The sequence below is a fragment of the Mytilus californianus genome, unplaced genomic scaffold (assembly GCF_021869535.1).
Source record: "Mytilus californianus isolate M0D057914Y unplaced genomic scaffold, xbMytCali1.0.p SCAF_4, whole genome shotgun sequence".
NCBI lineage: Eukaryota > Metazoa > Mollusca > Bivalvia > Mytilida > Mytilidae > Mytilus > Mytilus californianus.
In genome coordinates, this window is record NW_026262690.1 from 14,735,299 (window position 1) to 14,759,218 (window position 23,920).

Consider the following 23,920-nt stretch of genomic DNA (forward strand, 5'->3'; position numbering starts at 1 on the left):
AGAAAGCAGCTAAGTACAAATGAAATTGATGTATTAATGAATGCATAGCACTTTCGTGCTTCTTTGACCTGCTACGTTCTGTGCCTATTTTCTAATCTATCAAGAATCATATGTGCTGAACGGTTAAAGTTTAAAAAGAAATTCATAAGTTAATGCATGGAATCAACACAAAGTGCCATTTTCCAATTTATCAAGAACCATAACTCCAGAAATTCAAACGTAACAATCGTCAATTATACCTTCCATTTTGTTTTCAGTAAATTTGGTTGAACATTTCATATTTTTAAAGCTTTGCACAGAAACTGTTGACAGATCCTGCCATACTTCACCATTTAAATAACCAGATTTTCCTTTTGAAAACCTGGTTAAAATGTGATTTTTTTATCATGAAAAAATTTTGATTTAATTTGGAGACATTTTTTATCTAAACTGAATCAGTGTAAAGGTCACATTTCAATGAACAATGTTGATGCTAAGATGTTCAAGAAACTTTCTTTTCAATCTAGAAATTTAATAAAAAGTTGTCGACCTACAATTTTCCCCCCATGAATTATAAGATGTATTAGATCAGCTTGTAGTTTTTACTACAAATTCTGTCAGTTCTTATTCCTTCCAATATGCCTTACAAATTCAATTGTCTACTTCTACAAAATATAAGTTTATCTACCCATCAAACTATATAATTATATCACAACGTTGGATTATAAGGAAGCTCAAAAATAGAATCTGACGGTTTTTATTGCAAACTAACATAATGATATATCACAAACGACAGTATTGAGAAATTGAATTAGTCGACTTATTTGTAAAATCCCACAAATCTACTGTAATGACATTCTCTTCATTAAATGAGTAGTCACATCTCAATTCTAGAAATAGACAGAATTTAAATCCTACACATTCATGTCCCTTTATTCTTGTAAACCTTCTCAGACACCCTGTAAGATGCACTTTTTTATCTGTCTTTTATCCTTAAAGTAATAAAGGAAAGATTTATTATAAAACCAATTTGTTATATGCATAACTTTTGTTGTTATATGATAATGAGTAGATCTATCATTCTTATTGGTAGCTTTTCTTTTGTATTTCATGTCTTTATTGGCATATCAATAGGGAATAACCAATACATTAAACTCCAAGGAGCACCTGTTGTAGAATCACCACCTTCTGAAAGGAGTGCACATAGTGCCATCTTTTGTTTTTCAGTATGTTGATGTTGAAAAGTTATCTGAACTTCAATATCTCAAAATGTGCTCCAAATCCTTACGGATCAAAGTCTCACAATTAACAAATATGAAAAATCCTCAAAACTCTGTGTTTATATAGAACAAAACATTGTGTAAAAAAGAAAGTAATGATATGTAAAAGCAAACTTGAATTATTGACACACATGCTCAGAATTGTTGAAATTTTCATAGAAACAAACCCACAACATTTCAAAATAACATTTTAGCTTGTCTTTATGGAAACAAACTTGAGATCAAATTTTGTTACAATATGTTAATGTAAACTGTTTCATAACACATGAAGTCCAGATCTACAAATTTGATAACTGTCAAAATTAAGCTATTTAAATATTACCATAACATTTGTATTGTGAACTAATTTAGTTACAAATGGTAAATTCTTTTTTGAGTTTCTGAACAGCTGTTAAAAAAAAAAAGAGTACACACGCTGAAATGTCTTGCCTGCTTTACTACCATTGATTTTATTTTGATAGCCCGAAATATAAAGTTTTAGTACAAGTATCACATTAACTTAACATGATCCAAGAAAATGAGGTCAAGGTCAGATAAACCAAGCCAGAAATACATGCACATCTTACAATCATTTCATACATTGAACATAGTTGACTTATTATGGGCCGGCACTAAGCCGGTCCATTATATGATGGGTTTGAGATTGTTACATGATTTCTGCGGATCTTTATTATTATTTTCTGTATATGCAAAATTAAAGATTTTAGGTAATTGAAATAAATACATTTTTTTATTAGTTTTTATATAAGAAGAAGATGCCAAATACTTATAACAATGAATGTTCATTGTTTTATTATGCACAGAATGCATGTCCCGCATTTGGGGAATTCCCAAACCAGGTTATTTTTAGAAATGTAAACATACAAACAACTGGTCGTTGGAACATGGGAAATGATTTCATAGTTTGCGTTTTTTTTCTCAAAATAGTTATATTACATTCTATTTTGATTATTATATATACAGTTTTCTTCATTTAGAAGAAAAATCATAATAAAGATATCTTTACTTTCAACGTAATTAAACGATCTCGGGAGTTTTTATAGTTAACATGTTTCAGTAACTGAAAGTGATTTTCAAACCGCTCAAATATCCACTTGGTGATTGTTAATACTTTGCAATTTTACTGCAACCAAACAGATTGAAATGAAAACATTTTGTCAAGGAATTGTCGGTTATTCCGAAGGGAATAATTTGCTATACTGTCTGAAGCTTTTTTTAGTTGTAGTATGTAAGCAGTTTTTTAGTATGTCGTATACCCAATGAAAATATGAGGGATATGGAGTAAATGCACATGAGACAATATTAATATCAATACATGGTAAAACCCAAATATGGAAAGTTTTTATTGTTGTCCTTCATCTTCAAGTCACCATGAGGCATTCAACAGTGATCAATATTTCTCATAACTGGTAGTAAGTTCAAGTTGACCCTTCGCATCAGTTCGAGCAGAATTCATGGTTAAATATCTTAGAGAGCTACATTCCTATTTTTATGACTGTTTGTTGATACTTTTAAATCCCACCAAAACCGAATAGAAATGAAATCATTATGTCTAGGATTTCTCAACCTTTACTTAGAGGAATAATTTGACATTTGTTTGCTTTAATATTTTTATATCTTTTGCCAAACGAAGTTTCATCTGTCCGTCACAAAGTTAAAGTCCATCTATCTGTGGAAGTATTAGTCATAGTTCATGAGATTTTGTTCATAGATGCGTCTTGAATAACCAAGGGGTCCTGATAAAAATAAGGTAATCTTGACCTACTTATCACATATAAGTGACTGACTAAAGTTTGCGTTAGAGTTCATATCTGAGATACAACTCGTGGAGAAAAAATATTTTGTCAGTAGATGCGTCTGTAATAGTCAGAATCAAGGGTCCTAAAAAATATGTCATCTTGACATAAAATTCATGGATGAGTAAATGAGGTGAAAGGCTGCGTTTAAGTCAATATCTGAGACAGGGCTTCCAAAATTATTTTTAGCCAGCCGTACATTTTATATATTATCCCGATTTTAATCCCTTAAGACTAAATAAATAAAAGGCAAGTATAGTAATCAGTTGCCGAGTTGGCCATCTGAATGATTGACATTAAAAAAAAAACGATATTAAACTTTCTTTGATTCAAATTCGAAGTTCTGACATAAACTGTTAAATTGGCAGTGCATCATTCGAAGTGTGCAACATCAGCGTACTTATATCTGCTTAGACTCTTTATTTGTGCAAAATAACGTTGTCAAAAACTTTACTTTCGTTTTTAAATCTAAACCGGATGTTATCTTGACAATGGTAAAACATGGACCAGAGACGGATACGTAAATTCCATGTACGTTTACAAAGCATGAATGAGTGTAAGTAGCTCTTTCTACGTTATTTCTTCAAGAAAATATTCGAAATAAACGTGAGATAAAGGTATCAATGACAATTTAAGCATTTTTTGAAGGAATTAGGATGCATAATTAAATTTCACACCTGCGCACACGTGTACTAGTTCAAACAGAGACACGTCTCTGGTTTAAACAACGTGGTTATGACGATTTTTCATTTTCACCTTTTTAATTTTTTCATCAAATCATATTTGTAAACGTATTCCTGATAATTTAAATTTTTTTGACTAAATTAATAAGATGCAAACCGCTGAAATGTAAGAAAATAACTTTGAATAGACCGATCAATGTCCGGTTCAAAATAGTTTACCTGTCACCTGAACTGGTAAATTGCAGCTGTTCCACAACTAATTAGCCTTGATTAAAATGAGAAGGTATTAAAGTAGGGGTTGTTTTGATAGTACTTAATGATCATGTCACTTTTATGACCGGAAATGTGTGGCTGTTAAAGGCAAAAGGTTGGGTCAAAAAGATCGCGAATTATGTTAAAATGACCGTCTCTTAAGCCTTGAAAACTAAAAAGTAGATGTCCGTTTCATGCTTTGCCCAGCCGGACTTTTACCGGACATTATACAAATGTCCGGAATATATGACCGTTTTGGAAGCCTTGATCTGAGATGAGGAATACAAATATTTGTCAGTAGATGCAACTTTGATTGTCACGAGTTTCAAAATCAAGTCTTGAAAATGAATTAAATGATACTCCATTTAATCAACTGAACTTAAAACATATTCGATTTCATCAACTGCACAATTAAGTTATATCTTATGGCATTATCAAAACTTATTGGATTGGACCAGTTCTGGCAATTGAGGATTAAAGTCAACTCAATATACAGATTGTTTATATTATAATATTTTTCACTTTTTTTACACCAAAAACCTCTATGTTTTCGGCCCAAAAATTTGGTGTGTGCACCAATTAACTCTCTTGTTGCTTATATTATACAAGAAACAGACCAAATCATGAAAACTTTATATTGACCAATGAACCATACATATGGGGTCAAGGTCAGATGAACACTGCCAGACAGACATGTACACTTTAAAATCATTCCATGGATCAAATATAGTTGACATATCAAATATAGTATCTAAGAAACGAACTTTACCAGGAAAACTTAACATTGACCAATGACCATGAAAATGTGGTCAAGGTCAGATGATACCTGCCAGACAGACATATAAACCTTACAATCATTTCATACACCAAATAAAGTTGACCTATTGCTTAAAGTTTAAGAAAAAAAAGAGATATGGACTTGACCACGAAAACTTAACCATGAAATGAGGTTGAGGTCAAGTGAAAACTGTCTGACAGACACGAGGACCATGCAAGGTATGCACATACTAAATATAGTTATCCTATAACTCATAATAAGAGAGAAATTAACATTACAAAAAATCTTAACTTTTTTTCAAATAGTCACTTAACCATGAAAATGAGGTCAAGGACAAAGGACATATGACAGACGGAAACTTCATAACATAAGGCATCTATATACACAGTATGAAGCATCCAGGTCTTCTACCTTCTGATATATTAAGGTTTTAAGTAGTTAGTTTACACTGCAGTGGCTGCCGCTGAATGACTATCCCTATGGTGAACTTTCTGCGACAGAAGTCGCAGGCTCAACAATAAAATCAGATGCTGAAATTGGAAAGGTGGAACTCAGAGGTAAATATAAGGAATAGTCATCTAAGGCCAAAGAATGAACTGAAGTAAATCTAAGGTAAAGTCATATAAAGCCAAATGTAGAACTTGGGTAAATCTAAGGTAAGGTCATATCAGGCCACAGGTAGAACTCAGATAAATCTAAGGTAAAGTCTTGGAAGGCAAAAGGTGGAACTCAGGTAAATCTTGGGTAAAGTCATCTAAAGCCAAAGGTGAAACTCAGGTAAATCTAAGATAAATTCATCTAAGGCCAAAGGTGGAACTTGGGTAAATCTAAGGTCAACTCATCTAAGGCCAAAGGTGAAACTCAGGTAAATCTTATGTAAGTATTCTAAGCCCAAAGGTGGAACTTAGGTAAATTAAGGTAAAGTCATCTAAGGACAGAGGTGGAACTCAGTTAAATATATATAAGGAAAAAGTCTGCTAAGGTTAGAGGTGAAACTGAGGTAAATGTAAGGTAAAGTCTTCTAAGGTCAAAGATGAACATCAGGTAAATCTAAGGTAAAGTTATCTAAGGCCAAAGGTGGAACTCAGGTAAATCTAATTGGGTCATATGACATTTGCGCCAATTTTGAAAATATCTTTTTTTTCATTGTTTTCATTTGCCCCAATTATTAATTTTTCATTTGCGCCATTCTAATTTGAACAGGTAAGATCTGATACAATTTAGACTATAAAAGAACAAACAATGGCCCTGAATCGTTTCACTTGCACTACAATGAACAGTTTTACTCACACCATCCGAATATTTACATTTTTATGGGTGTCATAAAGAAAATCCAGGCAACAATGTATGTAAAATTCTGATTGTTAGTGTTTTATTAAAAAAAGTGCTATTTTACATGTGATGTATAATGTTTTAGAAACCTTTACAATAAACTTATTCTGCTCGAAATCCCACTTCAACTCCTGTAGTGAGCAGGGGACAGATTCTGTAACTTTTATTCAGACGATGTAAAGTAATATAATGGATATGTATAACAGGCTATCACAATTATATAAATTCTGTACAACTTATATGTCTCATGACTTGTGTTTACCTGTAAATTGCCCCCCCCCCCCCCCCCCCCCTCAAAAAAAAATATTGGCACAAAAGAAAAATAAAAATTGGCGCAAATGAAAAAATAAACCGTCTAATTGGTGTAAAGTCATATAAGGCCAAAGGTGAACATCAGGTAAATCTAAGGTAAAGTCATCTAAGGCCAAAGTCAAAACTCAGGTAAATCTAAGATAAATTCATCTAGGCCAAAAATGGAACTCAGTAAATCTAAGGTAAAGTCCTCTAAGGCCGGTAAATCTAAGGTAAATTCCTCTAAGGCCAAAGGTGGAACTCAGGTAACTCTAAGGTAAAGTTATCTAAGGCCAAAGGGGGAACTCTAAGATAAAGTCATCTAAGGCCGAAGGTGGAACTCTAAGATAAAGTCAGCTAAGGCCGAAGGTGGAACTCAGGTAAATCTAAGGTAAAGTTATATAAGGCCAAAGGTGGAACTCTAAGATAAAGTCATCTAAGGCCAAAGGTCGAACTCTAAGATAAAGTCAGCTAAGGCCAAAGGTGGAACTCTAAGATAAAATCATCTAAGGCAAAAGGTGGAACTCTAAGATAAAGTCATCTAAGGCCAAAGGTGGAAATCAGGTAAATCTAAGGTAAAGTCATCTAAGGCAAGCTGTTTTAACAGAGTGAAAATAATTTCAATAGACTAAATATTCTATATAAAGTCCAACAAATCTCACAGGAAAAATATCTTTTAACAAACTAGACATCATTGAGATGGGAGCCATCTCTGTGGGCCCCGCTGTGAATAACATGTGGTAAAAAATTTGTATCTTTACCATAGAACATGGGGTTGTCAACTGAAACCAAAGTTTTTGACATTGACCTTTGACCTAGGAAGTTGTACATACATTATGACACACCCTCTGGTATTGACTAATATACATGTCAAGTATAAACTTTGAAATCATAACGGTTCTAGGACATGGGGTTGTCAACTGAAACCAAAGTTTTTGACCTTTGACCTAGGAAGTTGTACAAACATTATGACACACCCTCTGGTGTTGGTTAATATACATGTCAAGTATAAAGTATGAAATTATAACGGTTCTCTAGATATAGAGCGGACACAATTTGTTACAGACGGACAGACTGATCACTATAGGGCGACCCGCCATTCGGCGTGGCCCTAATTATCATTAAAACAATAAGTGTTTGTTATATTCCTGACATGGTACTTTGTAAATTAAAATGACTTGGTGGCTCATCAAACCTTGTGTTTTATTTGCTCGTAGCATAGAAAAATATCTGCATTATTTTATGGAGAAAAAAAAATGTCAGTCAATTAATTTTAACAAAATTTGCTTTAATCTGTGTTATGATTATCAATAAAGTTGTTCAAATTCTTCATAAAAACACCACAGGCAAATGACAAAAATAACAAAATATTCCAGTCATTTACCACAATAATTCTGTCATAAAAAGATAGGGGAAGTAACTAAAAGAGTAGTACATACTCTTTTCTTCTTTTCATCTTTTATGATTAAATGCCAAGACTGTTATAACAACACTTTAGAGATTGCTGCAGTAATTTAATAAAATCATCATTTTCATGATATTTGGGTGCCAAGGATACTGGTCATCAGGATAAAAACAATACAGAAATCACATTTAAGTACAAAATCAGAAAGTGCTAAATTACACATCACAATGTTTTATAACAATGGTAAGTGTAAATAGAAAGTGAAAGTAGGTATTAAAGTTAATTTTTACAACCCTGCATACTTGCGGTACCCACTTTATTGAAGTTTTACCAGTTGGTTCACTGCTGTTCATAATTTTTATGATTAAAATCACAATAAATAAGGTTTTATAATCTATAATCAACTCCAGATTCTAAACATAAACTCTATCATAAATGTTTAATTATTTCGTATTAATCCCTTCCAACTAATGTTAAAATTGTGTCTTCTTCCCCATAAAACCCCTCATTATCATCTAAAAACTAGATTTAGAATGCATTAGCCCCAGAGTTAATGTCCAAGTTATGGCCAGATTATGGTTTTAAATTGGACTTCTATAATTTACTGAATGTGTTTCTGATTGGGCTGTGGAATTAGATCTGATTCAATAATTTTCTATTTATTAGTACATGTAATAATAGAAGTTCAGAAAGTCATTATATGTTCTGAAGTCTGAAGGATCTACTTGAGACACAAACTTGACCTTGCAATAAACAAGATACAATTTAAATCAGCATGAATAAGTGATATTTGTCTTTGCAACTATTAACCTGACCTTCAGATTTTTATGTGTAAATATTGCTGACCTGAGATTACTTCTAAAAGCACTTTTGACAATATAAATGCTACCTCCAAAATATTTATACCTCTTTCTAAATAAAAAGTTAACTTCTAACTTAACTATTGTCCTCAACATGCATGTTTTTTTAGAACAGGCATCTCTAGAATCAAATTCCATAAATGGTGGCAGAAAGGATCTGGATGAAACTCGATGACAAATGAAACAAGATTTATATGACACTAATATTGACAATGAAACCACTTTCAGTACAATTCTATAACAAATGAGATCAGATTTGGATGAAACTCCCTGACTCTTTCTATAGATATATATAGTATTGCAAATAACTATTGGCAAAAACTTTGGACCTTTAACTGTTTGGGCGGTTCTTTCTAGATTTTTTTTAGATCTTTTGGGTTTTTAATTTCCCAAGCGTTTAATAGTTTTTAACTTTCTAGTCTTTTGTGTAGAGTGTGCTTGATGAAGGCTGTTCCAGAGACATGTGTTGTTAGTACAGAAACCCCTTTTTTAGAATTGAAACAGGAAACCATTTTTAGCAGAAACAGTGAAAAAAATAAAACCATAATAAGAAGAACTCAACAATATAGAAAAGCAGATTCCCTAATACAATCATAATTAACCTTCTGTCTTCCAATGATTTCAATGTAAATTTTTCCTCTTCAGAAATTTTGTTCACAAAGGTACTGTTAAGATTGAATAAGGTAAAATGTAAATGGTCCTGTCATAATGAGTTCTGAGGGTCCAATCAGTAAATGTTTAATAACCGTTACAATGGCTACACTATGTGAATACAAGACATAACCTTACTGGCCTTTAATCGGATAAAGGGACATCAATACAAACAAAAGCTGTAATAAATAAATTACAATTCAAACAAACACATTAATGAAATCTAACTATATGTCTAGTTCGTAAATATTTGATTAATTGTCTGACCTTCAATGACCTACAACTTACTATATGTTTCCAGTAGGAACAATATTTCAATAATTTAATCCTAAATTCAATTTCATTTCATGGACTGGCAATTCTCTGTCAGGTTTATCAAGTCTTCATAGATGTTTCTTCCCTTATCCATTGATTGCTGGATATCAAATATAGGTTGCCTTCATTAAAGTTTGAATTTGGTGACTTGAATAGTGAGTTCATTGACTGTATAAATATAACCAGTTTTATCGACTGTTCAACATTCCAAATTCTAGGTTGATTGTTTGAAATGCAAAAAGTCAAGAGTCATCAAGATGCAATCAAACATTGTAAGTCAAAAAATCCAAAAGAGCAAAAGAGGGTAAACAACTTAGTTAATTACAGCCTGTATTTCACACTGAATGATAGTACATTGTAAAGACTTATGCTTTTGATCAGTCAATTAAAACAAGTATTTCTAACAGTCAATATAAAATGGTGACTATGTGTAGCATCTCTATCAGTCAAACAAAGTAAGTATTTCTAACAGTCAATAAAATATGGTTCATATGTGCATCTGTCACCTCTGATGGTCAGTTAATCAAAGCAAGTATTTCCAACAATCAATAAAAATGGTGTACATGTGTAGCACCTCGATCAGTCAATCTAAGTAAGTATTTCCAACAGTGAAAAAAGGCATTTCTCCAAAAAAGGTGTTCTTGAATTTTAAACAAATATTTATAATACATCAAAAAAAAAAAAAATTACTAAAAATATTGGACATTACAGTCCACACCAACCACATACAAAATATCTGGCATAAGAGTCCTTACAAACCACAAACAAACCGACTCCTCTGAAAAAAGATGTATGTACATCAAAGATAAAACAATAACAAGTAGGATGTGGCCAAGAAGCAGGTACAGGCAAAACATGTGATGAGTTTAAACCTGTTTTACATGAGCACAATCCTCAACATGCCTGTCTAGACCATATTCTATAGGAGTAAAACACACAGTCAAAAACCTGCACAGTTTGATACCAACAGGATAAACCACTAACATGAACAAAGAAATAAAAATACACATCATATGGAGGGGCATGATGATGATAGACGATGGGCGTGTGGTCTTAGTAGTCCAACTACAGTATCACTAGCCTGTCAACACTGAGGTTGTGAGTTCCAATCCCACATGTGGCAGGTGCAATGGACTCCAATCTTAATTGACTAGGATTGTTAGTTTTCCTATTTAGGTGATTGGTGTATTATGGTATGAAATCAAAACAGAAAGTACATGTACTTTTGATAAAGCAATCCTAAAAGGGCGTTTTCTGTACATAATTTCCTATAACCAATATCTGTAAATAAAATAAAAAACATACAAAAAATATCGGTCATCTTCTTTCTGGTGTTATTTTGTAACTGGGTGGCTGCAGGATCATTATGGATTTTATTTAATTCTTCACAGATTAGAAGACTTTAATATTCTAACAACATGCCAATAATTTCTTCAATAAAAAGCTTTCATTGATTTGATTCTATAATTAAATACAGTAATGATAATACCATGTGTATCTGACGGGGTTTCATACTTTTTGATGCAATTATATGCAATAATTAAACCATAGAGTTCAGGATATTTTCCTGTTTTTATCATTTTCTGTGGAAATTCAGCGCCAAATATTATAGTTGTCAATGAAAAAGTTATTGAACTTGTTAAATCTGTTTCCCATCGAATGTAAGGGAAACAATGAAAACCTAATCAAATGTTATTTCAAACAAGAATGGAAAATTGTTTCTCAGTAACAATTTATAATGAATTAATGACACCAAGTTGTGGTTTATTATCTATTTAACTGATTTAAATACCTGACCATCACAATGTTTTAAGTTTGATAATTTCAAGTGCAAAGAGTGCCTTTTCATTTTGTGTGCGACTGACAAGTCTTATGTACACTATAAAGCTGGTATCTTTTAAAGATTTTACACAACAAAATACATTGGAATAAATAGTCCTAAGGTTAACTGAACTAAGATGGTAAAACAAAGTAGAAGGTTTTTATTGACGTGTCATTGGGTAGCTGACTCATTGATAGATGTTGTAGGAAGAGTTGAAATCAATATATAATGCATCTAATGTTTTAATAGTTGTAATTATCTGAATTTTTTAACTAAGAAGCCATGGAAAAGATTTTGTATCACAATGTTACAACCAGGCACTGTTCCAGAATCAACAATGCTTTGTTTGAGTTAATCCTATAAATTATACATTTCTTTCTTGAAAAAACCCATTATGATACTTTTGTATCTCCACAGTTGACTTAAATACAGCAGTTCAAAGTATGTAATTCTATGGGGAAAACCTTCAGGTAAATAGTATCTTTTTTTATACGAAATATCATCCAACATCTTAATAACTGTTTCTTTACTCTTTATAACAAAAGGATTCACTGTAACATTTTCACTTGGATGCACCAAAGAAAAAAGAGTAGAGTTTAAAGAGTTGTTTTGTCTAGTGTTTTATTGGCTGGAAAAAAAGTGTCAAAAATAATACAAGAATAGAAGCACTTGACATCCCTCTTTCAAACACAGTATGTGGTTATTCTTTCATCCTATCAGTACTAAAATTATATCCACTAAGTCATTTTTTTTGGTAAATCAGTGGCTAATAAGAACAAAACAAGAGTGCACACACTGAAATGTCTTGCCAACTTAACTGATTATGAAGGAATTTTATGTGGAAAGTCTTTCTGATCAAAGTTTTACTATAAACTTAACATTATCAATCTATGAGAATAAGGTCATGGTCAGATAGACCCTGACTGAAAGACATGTACACATGACAATCATTCTTTATCCCAAATAAAATCTACCAATTGCTTATAGTATTTGAAAGACAGACCTAGTCATGAAAACTTAACATAGACCAATGAACCATGAAAGTGAGGTCTAGATCAGATGTACCCTGCCATACAGACCTGCACACCTTACAATCATTGAATACACCAACATAAATATACAACATATGAGTGCTACACTGCACAGACCATTTTTAGGCAGAGATGTTAGAGTGGTATGGTCTAGAATACATTGATGCAGAAGGGAAAACTAATACCTCATGGTAGCTCTTAGTGTTCCCTATGTGGTCCTTCCTGTCTGTCTTGTTTACTGTATAACCGTCTTCATATACCTGAAAAAATAAAGATATTTAAGTAGAAAATCATTAGGTTTGGATGGTTTATGTATTAAATACTAGATTTTCCCTAACATTTTAACAATGTTTAATTTGTTAAGGTAGTAGGTGAGTAAAAAGATTTTTTTGTAGAAGTTAGTCAAAATAAAGTTTATACCATGACATTTTAAAACTGAATGCTAACATTAAAGTTACAGGATGTTCAAAATTCAAACATTTTGTAAAGATAAAATACACAGGAAACCACTTTTTTAAAAGTGGCAAGAAAAAATCAAAGTGCTGGATAGCACCTGTGGAAAGTTTGCAACGGTAGATGTGTAATATTTCAAAATAGGTTGTAAATGTGTAGATTGGGTGTTAAACTTTTTTTCCAACTTTAAAAAAAATTACTTAATACAAGAAATAATTGTAACATGATGCTGTTACGAAGTCTCCCAAACAAAGCTCCCATAATTAGTCATTCCCAGGAAGGGGGTGGGAGTGACCCCAGGGGATTTTTTTTTTTTTTTTTTTTTAATGTCCCATACAAGAATATATATGGTTTCGGGGTGGGGATCTTGACCGTTTAAAAGTTCTCAAAACAGGATGGGGTGGGGGTGACACCCAGGGACTCCCCTATATTTAATTTGATTTGTTTTATTGTCCCATACAAGAATATATATGGTTAAGGGGTGAGGATCTCGACTGTTTACAAGTTTTCAAAAAGAAGGGGGGTGGGGTGACCCCTGTGGACTTCCTCTATATTTCATTTGATTTGTTTTATTGTCCCATACAAGAATATATATGGTTTATGGGTGGTGATCTCAACCGTTTACAAGTTCTTAAACAGGAAGGGGGTGGTAGTGACCACAGGGGACTCGCCTTTTATTTCATTTGATTTGTTTTATTGTCCCCTACAAGAATATATATGGTTTCTGGGTGGGGATCTTGACCGTTTACAAGTTCTCAAAACAGGATGGGGTGGGGTGACACTCAGGGACTCCCCCTATATTTCATTTGACTAGTTTTATTGTCCCATACAAGAATATATATGGTTTAGGGGAGGGGATCTCGTCCGTTTACAAGTTCTCAAACAGGAGGGGGTGGGAGTGACACCCAGGGACTCCCCCTATATTTCATTTGACTTGTTTTATTGTCCCATACAAGAATATATATGGTTTCGGGGTGGGGATCTTGACCGTTTACAAGTTCTCAAAACAGGATGGGGTGGGAGTGACACCCAGGGACTCCCCCTATATTTCATTTGACTTGTTTTATTGTCCCATACAAGAAAATATATGGTTTAGGGGTGGGGATTTTAACCGTTTACAAGTTCTCAAACAGGAGGGGGTGGGAGTGACACCCAGGGACTCCCCCTATATTTCATTTGACTTATTTTATTGTCCCATACAAGAATATATATGGTTTAGGGGTGGGGATTTCAACCGTTTACAAGTTCTCAAACAGGAGGGGGTGGGGCTGATCCAGAGGGACTCCTGCTATATTTCATTTGATTTGGTTTATGATCCTGTGATCATTACTGAAAACCGTGTGTGTCTATCACTTACTGTTTTCAAGTTATAGTCATTTGAAAATTAAAAAAAAATAAATCCCATAGGGTTCTATAGTAAATCCCTCCCTTCTGTTGGCCCCTCAAAATACCCCCTAAATAGACCTCAAGAAGAAAAATAATAAGAACTGAGCAAAACAATAAGTCTCCAAACTTTGTTTGGGAGACTTAATAGCAAGTAGTATAATTACGAATTTTGTTATAGTCTGATTTTCTGATGCCGATTATGTAATAGGTCGAGTTTATTATAGTCCGAGTTTGTTGTGGGCCAAGATGAGATACCGGGATACTTTCGATACACTTGGGCTTTTACGTCTTTCATAAACATTGTAAAAATTGTAGTAATAGTCGAAAAATGTTCATTCATGAAATATTTTAAACACGGTATTTATTTTCTTTTCAACCGGAGGACGGGAGGAAATCCCTGAAACTGGGATTATAGTACTCCTGTTGATATGGATCTCATGCATGTCTGGGGAATACCGATAAAAGCATAACGTAGAAACTGCTGTCTCATGTAGATGTGTATTGATTTTACTTTCCGCACAGTGCAGATCTGCTCATGTAGATGTGTATTGATTTTACTTTCCGCGCAGTGCAGATCTGCTCATGTAGATGTGTATTGATTTTACTTTCCGCGCAGTGCAGATCTGCGAAGTAGTGTTTGTGATAGCCATTTTCAAAATGAAGTTGAATTATTTGAATTATTGATGAACATTCAGTACATTTTAATTCAAACTGTAAGCTAATCAAAATAGAAGTAATTCAAAATTTCAAAAGCATCTTCCTAGAATTAGTTGTAAAACACCAGTACTTCATTATCTAGGAGTAGAACACACATCCTAAAGTAAGATAGTCTGTCACTTCCGGTTTGAGGCCGATGCCTTAGGAAAGTTTTTGCTATAGCAAGCTATAGCAAACTTTCCAAAAACTCATATGAAAGAACTTTAAAATAAAAGATTATGATACAATCAGTCTTTAAATCATTTCAGAAAAAAAATTGGATTTTCATGAAACATAGAAAAATAAATAAATAAATTTCCAGTTCATTCTTTTATAAAAATTGATAGTAAGTTATAATGAAATGTTCAAATATTTTTCTTGTGAGATTTTGTGTGAAATGAATGGTTTACACTTGATACTCAATGTGACATGATACCCAAACATTGTACTTAAAGCATATATGACTAGAATGTCCAATCATTTGATAGCTTGTGTCAACCCAACATACAAAGAAGATCAGTTTCCTTTGAAATCCTCATATGGAATAGTCTTTTATTTGATGATCGTCCATAAAATATACAGATTTCGAATCAGTTTCAATGCATGTGTAAATAGCTTCTTATTACAGGGTGAACTAATCAAACTTTGTTTGTTATCTGTGCCACAATGAAGATTAAATCAATGGTATCGGAAACATGCCGCTGATAGCGTCATTTTCCAAAAACCTTCTTTTAACATTAAAATAAACATGTCTGTTGTAAAATCCCTCTTTTGCTTTTATTAAAATAACAAACTCCCAAAGCAGGTGAAACATAACATTGTGTAATAACTTTGCACTAAATGCAACAACAACCTGCCAAAAATACAATAATCAAGTAATTATATCAAGACAATGTCAAAACATATCATTCTTAAAACACTTAATACCTCCCTTGCTCTCTGTTTCAACACTTCCTTGTGGGCGATTATTATGCAGAGTTGGGCATAATTCCACCTAATCTGTTACATTATAAACTGCTTATCAATATGTATATTACACAATGGAATATGAATTTGATATCTGATTACTAAAGTCCACAATTTTGCTGAAATCTGCAAGTATTATACCCACATACATGTACATTGCACTTTAAAATGAAATAAGCATTAGAGACAAACGATTTTATTTCATCATTATAACTGTCATTCAATCATAATATAAAGTTTATATTATAAACATATTTGAAATCTTAGATCAATATAAATAAAGGGAGATAATTGGGACAACAAGACAGCAGTCCAACAACAACAAAAAGACCCAATAGACATCTTCACTGAACAATTATAGGAATAAAGCAAATCTACATTAGATAAATCGAAAGACACATCTCAGTTGTATAAAAGAAAACGATATTTCAAAGTTGTATGAAGTGCAGCATAAAGTATCTAGGCTGAACAAAATTTAATTTTTTTTTTTCAAAACATACAAAAGTTGTAAAGAATCTTTGTTAAAGTGAAAAGTACACAAAAAACATGGCACTTGAATTTTACAAAGGGAAGCCAGTTGTTAATGTCTATCAATTGTCAGTGCCTGCCATTCCAAATTCTACAGAATATACTGTAGGTTGTAACAATGTTACACAATATATAGATGTTAATTATATTCCTACTTAGTGAACCATTCGTCTTAAATATCACCCTAATAGTTGTTCTACATACACTACAGGCGGAAATAAACGATAATTCATTTCTTTCTTCAAAATAGTGTCATTCCTTTTGCTGCTCACCAATTAAACATGTAACCTGACAGGCTATATACATATATATATATATACCCAACACTGTGAAGACATTTTAGATTTATAGTATTTCTTTTTTTCATTTTAGGAGATTATGAAGGGAGAATGAAAGGAGAATAACAGACCAGCAAAAAATGCAGATTTTCATCTGGAACAAAACAAAAATAAAATGCTCCGCTGGGCGCAGCTTGATACAACTGCAGAGGTCAAACCCTGAACAGTTGGGGCAAGTATGGACACAACATTCAAGCTTGATACAGCTCTGAATTTGGATTGTGATTAAATATTTGACACAGCATAGGTTTCTGACACAGAATGAATGTGGTCTAAGAACTTAAAAATTTCTAATTTACCTATTATGGTCCAATATCCAAAATCTAAATACATACACGGTTAGATTCAGCATATCAAATAACCCCAATAATTAAAATTTTGTTAAAATCAAACTAAGTTTAATTTTAGACCCTTTGGACCTTAATGTAGACCAATTTGAAAACGGGACCAAAAATTAAGAACCTAAATACACGGTTAAATTCGGCATATCAAAGAACCCCAATATTTCAATTTTTGATGAAATCAAACCATATCATTATTATTTGCTTTTATATATTAATAAAAAATAACAAACTTAAAATGGAAAATTTTAAAGAAAAAAAAAAGGAATACCCCCCCCCCCCAAATTTTTGGAACCCCCTTATGATTCATCACCCCCAAACTCAATCCCAGCCTTCCCTTTGTGGTATGGTACCTTTCAGTACAATTTCAGAGAGAGTCATTCACTTGAACACAAGTTATTGTCTGGAAACTGTAAAAATGCTTGTTTTTTGGCCCCTTTTTCGCCCCAAATTCCTCAACGTTTCGAGCAATTACCCCCAAACTCAAACCCAGCTTTCCCTTTGTGATATGGAACATTGTAGTACAATTTCAGAAAGATCCATACACTTACACACAAGTAATTGTCATGAAACTAGTAAAATGCTTGTTTTTTTGCCCCTAATTCCTAAAATTTTGAGGCAATTACCCCCAAAATCAATCCCAGCATTCCCTTTGTGATATGGAACCTTGTGGTACAATGTCAGAGAGATCCATACACTAACACACAAGTTATTGTCTGGAAGTTATAAAAATGCTTATTTTTGGCCCCTTTTTGGCCCCTTATTCCTTTACTGTTGGTACCATAAACCCCAAAATCATTCCCAACCTCCCTTTTGTGGTATTGAACCTTATGGTAAAATTTCATAGAGATCCATTCACTTAAACTAAAGTTATTGTGCGAAAACCAATGTGTCTTCGGATGATGTTGACGACGACGCCAACGTCATACTAATATACGAACATGATTCAGGGTCAAACTTTAAATGCTCAAAAATTATATTGTTGCAACATGATAAATCCAATTTGATGGACAAGGCATTTTTCATATAACATAACAATACATGCCTTTCTATAACATTTAGTGAAAAATAATTTTTTGTTCATGCAATGATAATTGTGTGCACAAAGATGCAAATTGGTTGTATTACTATGGCATGTTGTAGACCATTATGTCATATTTATCAATAAAAACAAGTACAAATGACTCAGGGTGGTTCATAATTATTATGGAAACACAACTGACACTAAATAAAACACAGGGATAGAATGTTAAATGTTATATAGACATATTAAAATAATCTGGTACAAATTCCATGACTTCAAAAATATTTTTTAACAAGCAATATAATGAACAAAAATACTTTTTTTCAGTCATAAACAAAATATTAACAAAAGACTTTTAAAAGTAAAAATTTAATATAAAATTTACATCAATGTGCTATCTTATAAAAAATAACAATCAAATTACTTTCTTATATAGAAATTAAGTTGATGTGTAAATGATAGGTTTGATCAACACATCAGAGTGTTGTTAATGTGATCGTTGTCTGGTAAATTTTTAGACAGATAAAAAAGGGTTCTAATAGTATTAGAACACAAATAATGCTATTTGTTTATGTCAAAATTGTTCTTTAAATAAAATAGATGATGAAGATCATTTCTTATTTAAATGTACACAAAATGAAAACTTGAGACTTGAATTCTTACAGAAAATTAAAAATATCTATTCAAATATAGATGATATGGATAACTTTGATAAATTAGTTTTATGTCTAGTTCATGTCCTTCAGTTATGCGGTTAATTTTTCTCCATTTATTAAAAAGTCCTGGTCACCGAGGAGAGTGGATTCGACAACTGCATAATATGTACATATATAAAATTCATGTCTTGTATTCTATTACTTTTGTGATGTATTATGTACTGTATTATTTTGTTAAATTTCATGTATGCCATCAACTCCATTGGGGTATAATTGTGCATTTATTTCAATAAATTAATGTAATTCCTACACAAGACTCACAAGAAAATAAACATATAAAATAAAAGAAGATGTGGAGTGAACACTAAATGAGACAGCTACCCAACAATATAAGTTAACAAAAAATAAGCATCAAAAAGCAAAAATTGACAAATACTCAACCACTACTCTACATCCCCCAGAATACATACAATTAACCCATACAAATTCATTAACATTTGAAGCAACCATTACATTTCAGAGGAGACAAAAAAAATCTGTAGACCAAGAGAAAATCCTGAGAGAATTTCTGCAAAGAGAATGAGATTAACACCTAGCATATGGACCTCATATCTATACAAAGAGAATGACAGATTAATACCTAGTATATAGACCTCATATTTATACAAAGAGAACGACAGATTAATACCTAGTATATAGACCTCATATCTATACAAAGAGAACGACAGATTAATACCTAGTGTATGGACCTCATATCTATACAAAGAGAACGACAGATTAAAACCTAGTGTATGGACCTCATATCTATACAAAGAGAACGACAGATTAATACCTAGTGCATGGACCTTGTATCTATACAAAGAGAGAACGACAGATTAATACCTAGTATATAGACCTCATATCTATACAAAGAGAACGACAGATTAATACCTAGCATATGGACCTCATATCTATACAAAGAGAACGACAGATTAATACCTAGTGTATAGACCTCATATCTATACAAAGAGAACGACAGATAAATACCTAGTGTATGGACCTCATATTTATACAAAGAGAACAACAGATTAATACCTAGTGTATGGATCTCATATCTATACAAAGAGAGAACGACAGATTAATACCTAGTGTATGGACCTCATATCTATACAAAGAGAACGACAGATTAATACCTAGTATATAGACCTCATATCTATACAAAGAGAGAACGACAGATTAATACCTAGTGTATGGACCTCATATTTATACAAAGAGAACAACAGATTAATACCTAGTGTATGGATCTCATATCTATACAAAGAAAGAACGACAGATTAATACCTAGTGTATGGACCTCATATCTATACAAAGAGAGAACGACAGATTAATACCTAGTATATAGACCTCATATCTATATAAAGAAAACGACAGATTAATACCTAGCATATGGACCTCATATCTATACAAAGAGAACGACAGATTAATACCTAGTGTATAGACCTCATATCTATACAAAGAGAAAGACAGATTAATACCTAGTGTATGGACCTCATATTTATACAAAGAGAACAACAGATTAATACCTAGTGTATGGACCTCATATCTATACAAAGAGAGAAAGACAGATTAATACCTAGTGTATGGACCTCATATTTATACAAAGAGAATGACAGATTAATACCTAGTGTATGGACCTCATATTTATACAAAGAGAACAACAGATTAATACCTAGTGTATGGATCTCATATCTATACAAAGAGAGAACAACAGATTAATACCTAGTGTATGGACCTCATATCTATACAAAGAGAACGACAGATTAATATCTAGTATATAGACCTCATATCTATACAAAGAGAGAACGACAGATTAATACCTAGTGTATGGACCTCATATCTATACAAAGAGAACGACAAATTAATACCTAGTATATATACCTCATATCTAAAAGAGAGAATGACAGATTAACACCTAGTATTTATACCTCATATTTATACAAAGAGAACAACAGATTAATACCTAGTGTATGGACCTCATATCTATACGAAGAGAGAACGACAGATTAGTACCTAGTGTATGGACCTCATATCTATACAAAGAGAACAACAGATTAATACCTAGTATATAGACCTCATATCTATACAAAGAGAACGACAAATTAATACCTAGTGCATGGACCTCATATCTATATCATACACACCTACACTTAACCTTAATATAGCAAGCTCACAAATCAAATCAAATCAAATCAAATCATTTTATTGGTGTAAAATCCAAATATTGGATTGTTACCAAGACAAACATGACAATATTTACAAATATACAATATTTAAATTAAAGCAACATTCATATTATATAAGTATCTCGTTTGTTTAGATATTTTGGAGGAGGTGATACTTTTGCAAATTTGAAAGTAAAAATACAATATTCTTAATGCTATTCTTATAAAATATAACATAACAAATATATATGAAAAATAGAAAATAATCACAAATTTGTATTACATAATTAGTTTTTCTTGTCAGCAGGCTATTTCTTAGTACATATAAATCATCAGCTAGGCTATTTCTTAGTACATATAAATCATCAGCTAGGCTATTTCTTAGTACATATAAATCATTAACCCCTTAACAATAATTTTAGTTATGTCGTACTCATTAAATGTAAACATGAATGTAAATTTTTCCTCATCAGACATTTTGTTGAAAGATGGACCTATACTATCTACTTCCTGAAAAAGTTTTTGCCTACGTTTTTCTAAAATTTGACATTTTTAAGCAAAATGATATTCATCTTCAACCCCATTTTTACAGAGGGGACATAAATCTTGTTTCCAGAGGTAATTTTACGGTGTCTTGACCCTGTACAATATTTAGATTACTATTAGTATTACTTATTCTGATTTTAATAAAATTAGATATCATGTATCAGTCTAAATCTATTAATAAAAAATTTTCAAATTTGTAATCATTTTTTTTATTTTCTGTATGTTCTTAGTTTGTTTCCATTAGGGTTAACTTGGTCATTAAAAAGACTATTTTTCCAGAAATCTGTATATCTTTCAGCTAATTTGTTCCCTACAGCATTAATCAGGCTCACATAAAACCAGGTTCAATCCACCATTTTCTACATAAGAAATTGCCTGTAACAAGTCAGGAATATGACAGTTGTTGTCCATTCGTTTGATGTGTTTGTGCTTTTGATTTTGCCCTTTGATTAGGGACTTTCCGTTTTGGATTTTCCTCGGAGTTCAGTATTTTTGTGATTTAACTTTTTTTTATACCCCACACCAACACAAGCCTCCCTCCCCCAAAGATGTCCAAAACTACATACCCCACACCAACACAAGCCTCCCTCCCCCAAAGATGTCCCCCACTACATACCCCACACCAACACAAGCCTCCCTCTCACAAAGATGTCCTCCACTACATACCCCACACCAACACAAGCCTCCCTCTCACAAAGATGTCCCCCACTACATACCCCATCCCAACACAAGCCTCCCTATCACAAAGATGTCCCCCACTACATACCCCACACCAACACAAGCCTCCCTCTCCCAAAGATGTCCCCCACTACATACCCCACACCAACACAAGCCTCCCTCTCCCAAAGATGTCCCCCACTACATCCCTCTCACAAAGATGTCCCCCACTACATACCCCACACCAACACAAGCCTCCCTCTCCCAAAGATGTCCCCCACTACATCCCTCTCACAAAGATGTCCCCCACTACATACCCCACACCAACACAAGCCTCCCTCTCACAAAGATGTCCCCCACTACATACCCCACACCAACACAAGCCTCCCTCTCCCAAAGATGTCCCCCACTACATACCCCACACCAACACAAGCCTCCCTCTCACAAAGATGTCCCCCACTACATACCCCACACCAACACAAGCCTCCCTCTCCCAAAGATGTCCCCCACTACATACCCCACACCAACACAAGCCTCCCTCTCACAAAGATGTCCCCCACTACATACCCCACACCAACACAAGCCTCCCTCTCCCAAAGATGTCCCCCACTACATACCCCACACCAACACAAGCCTCCCTCTCCCAAAGATGTCCCCCACTACATACCCCACACCAACACAAGCCTCCCTCTCACAAAGATGTCCCCCACTACATACCCCACACCAACACAAGCCTCCCTCTCACAAAGATGTCCCCCACTACATACCCCACACCAACACAAGCCTCCCTCTCCCAAAGATGTCCCCCACTACATACCCCACACCAACACAAGCCTCCCTCTCACAAAGATGTCCCCCACTACATACCCCACACCAACACAAGCCTCCCTCTCACAAAGATGTCCCCCACTACATACCCCACACCAACACAAGCCTCCCTCCCCAAAGATGTCCCACACTACATACCCCACACCAACACAAGCCTCCCTCTCCCAAAGATGTCCCCAACTACATACCCCACACCAACACAAGCCTCCCTTTCCCAAAGATGTCCCCCACTACATACCCCACACCAACACAAGCCTCCCTCTCCCAAAGATGTCCCCCACTACATACCCCACACCAACACAAGCCTCCCTCTCCCAAAGATGTCCCCCACTACATACCCCGCACCAACACAAGCCTCCCTCCCCAAAGATGTCCCCCACTACATACCCCGCACCAACACAAGCCTCCCTCCCCAAAGATGTCCCCCACTACATACCCCACACCAACACAAGCCTCCCTCTCACAAAGATGTCTCCCACTACATACCCCACACCAACACAAGCCTCCCTCTCACAAAGATGTCCCCCACTACATACCCCGCACCAACACAAGCCTCCCTCCCCAAAGATGTCCCCCACTACATACCCCACACCAACACAAGCCTCCCTCTCACAAAGATGTCCCCCACTTAAGGTTTTACTGATTACAGAACTCATCCAATATTTTGATGTGTGGATTAATTGAAGTTTGTTTAATGTCCATTGGCATTGATGAGTGGAAACCTTCATATAAATTTGAAGAGGTTCTGATAAAAACCTAAGGTGCTATCTTGGCAACAAGAGTAAATATGAGATATGTTTATAAGTCCCTCCCCCAAAAACAAAG

At 33.8% G+C, this 23,920-nt stretch overlaps 2 protein-coding genes and 1 long non-coding RNA gene across 71 annotated transcripts in view; 1 reads left to right on the forward strand and 2 right to left on the reverse strand.

Moving 5' to 3' along the window:
• LOC127737532 (uncharacterized) overlaps window positions 1-12,767 on the reverse strand; it is a 51,995-nt gene extending 39,228 nt beyond the window's left edge. For all 50 annotated transcript variants that reach the window (XR_007999656.1, XR_007999653.1, XR_007999659.1 and 47 more), the window contains exon 1: window positions 12,661-12,767. The gene's annotated coding sequence lies outside the window, so the exon portion shown is untranslated. The remainder of the gene's footprint in view (window positions 1-12,660) is intronic.
• LOC127737537 (galactosylgalactosylxylosylprotein 3-beta-glucuronosyltransferase 3-like) overlaps window positions 1-23,920 on the forward strand; it is a 154,906-nt gene that overhangs the window by 93,260 nt on the left and 37,726 nt on the right. The window lies entirely within an intron of this gene.
• On the reverse strand, window positions 18,540-22,173 carry LOC127737539 (uncharacterized). 20 transcript variants are annotated; one of them, XR_007999671.1, is made up of 7 exons: window positions 20,913-22,173; window positions 20,828-20,862; window positions 20,683-20,732; window positions 20,295-20,634; window positions 20,184-20,246; window positions 19,890-20,133; window positions 18,540-19,695 (listed from the first exon to the last, which is right to left on the reverse strand). It is a non-coding gene; the product is annotated as an uncharacterized LOC127737539 (long non-coding RNA). The 20 variants fall into 20 exon arrangements; XR_007999672.1 differs by lacking the exon at window positions 20,828-20,862 and having other exon boundaries at window positions 20,683-20,767; window positions 20,961-22,173; XR_007999668.1 differs by lacking the exon at window positions 20,913-22,173 and having other exon boundaries at window positions 20,295-20,329; window positions 20,378-20,634; window positions 20,683-20,898.